Source organism: Balaenoptera ricei, chromosome 12, assembly GCF_028023285.1.
Source record: "Balaenoptera ricei isolate mBalRic1 chromosome 12, mBalRic1.hap2, whole genome shotgun sequence".
NCBI classification, from domain to species: Eukaryota; Metazoa; Chordata; class Mammalia; order Artiodactyla; family Balaenopteridae; genus Balaenoptera; species Balaenoptera ricei.
In genome coordinates this window covers 42,594,932-42,597,955 of record NC_082650.1, presented here as the reverse complement: position 1 = coordinate 42,597,955, position 3,024 = coordinate 42,594,932, and the positions used below count along the sequence as shown (strand labels likewise).

General features: G+C 40.7%; 1 pseudogene; it reads right to left on the bottom strand.

The window, feature by feature from the left end:
- Nucleotides 1–1,122: 1,122 nt before the first annotated feature.
- On the bottom strand, nt 1,123–1,595 carry LOC132376299 (histone deacetylase complex subunit SAP18-like; annotated as a pseudogene).
- Nucleotides 1,596–3,024: the final 1,429 nt, after the last annotated feature.

The following is a 3,024-nucleotide window of genomic DNA, read 5'->3' as shown; positions in this document are numbered from 1 at the left end:
ATACTGCACACTGTTTATAAACTTCAAAATGAGACTGTAACAGTGCCGTGAAAGAGATGGCACCCGTTCTGACTGAACTCTATGGCTAACTTTGTTTCTTACTTGTCAGGCACTGTTCTAAGCCCTTTGCAAACATTTAATTAGTCTTCACAATCCTATGGGCTGTTACCTCCATTTTACAAATTTTAAACAAACAGAAAAAAACAGGTCCAAGTAACCTGTCCAAGGTTACTATTAGTGTAACCAGGATTTAAATGTTCAGTCCAGCTGCTTGTAACCACTATGCATACTGCCTCTCAAATCAGACACGAGTCAGCCCCAGCGCTAAACAGGGCATGTGAACATCCCCTACTTAACTTCACCTCATCCCTGACCTTCTCCCTTGATCTAAGATTCTTCTTTCATTCCTCCCTGAATTTTCAGATCTTCAAGGTAAACCTTTCCATCCTTATCCTAAGTTCTAACCCTTGCTCCTCTATACTACTTCCTGCCCTCAGAAGGCCCCCTTCTCCCTCTTTTCAAAACATAAAAAGGCCTCACTGTGGCACCCATTCTCCTTTTCTCTAAATTGCCATCACACCTTGATTCAGGCAGGCCTCTCCCTTCAAACACAGACAGCTTCTTCAACTTGCCTCAGCTCAGACTGTTCCAAAACGTCTCAGCTGCCCCGCCCTGCACCTTCCCAAAGGTCTTCTTCACAACTCAATACAACCTTCTGGGCGACAAACTCCTGCACTATTTAATACAATCTCATGGCTTTCTTGTTCTGCCCCATTTGGGCTTAAACATACCAACTCCACGACTTAGCATAAACCCCCAATACTAAATTAAACCCTGAACCCATGCCCCATTAACTTTCACTCTCAAGGTGATTGCAACATATGTTTAACAATATAGTTTTACATGGAATGCTAAGAGCACTTTTCATATTTTACAGAACTTGCAACATATGGACTTTCTATTAATATTCATACCATAGCAAAGTCAAGTCGAACTCCTAAATAGATGCATTACAATTTGTTTAGAGTTTAAAGGCTTAATGGCAACAAGAGGGCAGGAAGAAGCGAAAGTTTATTTTACATAACTGAATGGAAAATAAATTCAAGAGATAGTAAATAAAATTTAATATGGCCTCATGCGCCCTGAAGGAGGTGGTGCCCGATTTGGAGGAGTGATTGCTATGTCCAGATAGTCCCCTATTTGGAACTTCTGCGACTGCAGCGTCATGGAGTCGTCGTCAGTCCCCTTCTCCCAGACACGGTGCTGCCAATCTCCTTTACTCAATAGCCAGGCCTTTTAGGATCTGTAAAAACAATTGCAAAACTGAGGTGTGTGCCCTTCTTTCTGGCTTCTGGGTAGACTTCTTTTACTGACCTAGTCAATTCTTTCAAGGTTGTATCCATCCAAGTGTAGATCTGCAGCTCGCTGGACGGCACGTTTCCGCGGGAGAACTCGTGCAGGCGGTGGTGGCGGCCGTAGTTGGTGGTGAAGACGCGCAGCAACAGCGGGCAGGTCTTCTCCCGATCGATGGGCTTCTCGGGCTCCTTCTTAATTTCCTCCTGGGTAACGCACAACTCCACCACCATCTTCCTCCTGCGGCCCCTATCTTACTTTTTAAATGACTTTCTCTTTCTCTCTCTTGGATGTTGATGAATGTTCATTTCACAGGATAAATATATTAGTTATGTACAGAGACCACCAAATGTTCTCATAAAATATAATAGGATATGGATGGGAACTGCATTATCTTGACCTTGTGGCATCTCACAAATGAGTTATTATAGCATGTGGTAAAATCTGATAAATTGAACTCTTTAATGAATAGGGACTCCCACATTCATGATGATCTTTATGAGAAATATTAATAAACTCAACTCTACTTTTATTATTTAAAAAGTCATTCTCTCCTACTATTTCCACTCCTAAATGCCACTCCATTTATCTAAAGGCCTACTAACTCGTTACTTTTAATGTTGCACAATGTCTGCCTTAGTTAAGTTTTCCTAGAGGCACATCTGATTAAAATGTAATTCTGCACTATATTTTAGGCACCCTTTCTCAATTGAAAAAAACAAGTATATTTATTATTTCTGTCTCTAAACACACCTTTAATTCATCTACCCATCTCAGAATGTCTATCTATCTGACTAAGGGATTGGGTCTGCTTCACCACCATAAACCTGACTATGGTGACTGAAGCAAATAGGGGAATATTTTTCTCACATAACAGGAAATAGGAAGTCCTACTGGAAAGTAAGTAATCCAGCTAGAAGTGGGGAGCCCAGGGATGGTTAGCACCTCACCTGGGTCATCTTCTCCAGGCTCCTTTTTCTACTTTGCAATGTTGAACATGTGCCTTTTGTTTTCTTGATAGTCTCATGGTTACAATATAGCTGCCCCACATTCTGTTTCCCATCCAAGTTTTAGGTAGGAAGCAAACAAATCAAACAAACAAAAATAAAACAACAAAGAGAACAACAACAACAACAAAAAACAACAAGGAAGGAGGAAGAACCTCTATCAGGAGAATAAAACTTTTGATCTGCAGCAGACGAGCTTACATGTCAAGGACAGAACTGTGTCATGTGATCTCTGGCTGCAGTGGAGGTAAGGAACTGTAGTTGTTTTTAGTTGGGTACACTGCCAGCCTAATAAAAAACTGGGGTTTTTATTATTAGGGAAGATGGTGAGAAGGATATTGGGTAAACAGCTAGCAGTGTCTTATCACAAAAAAGCCAGAGGCAAATCACTCATAAACGATTTAACCTACTTTGAAAGTTCCAAGACATGGCAAAGAGATTATAATGTATGCGTGGTTGGCTGAGACATTTCAGGCAAGATTGTCGAAAGCTTTGAGCTGAATATCAAGCCCTCAGATACTACTTCCACTGATTCATTAGTCTTTTATATTACTCAATTAAAGTATGCCTCATTAGTTAAACCCAAATAAATGCTTCAAGAGTTCCTTATATTGAACGTAGGAGACCTAAGGAAAAATATTGATTCTACTCTGTTTGAAGGGCC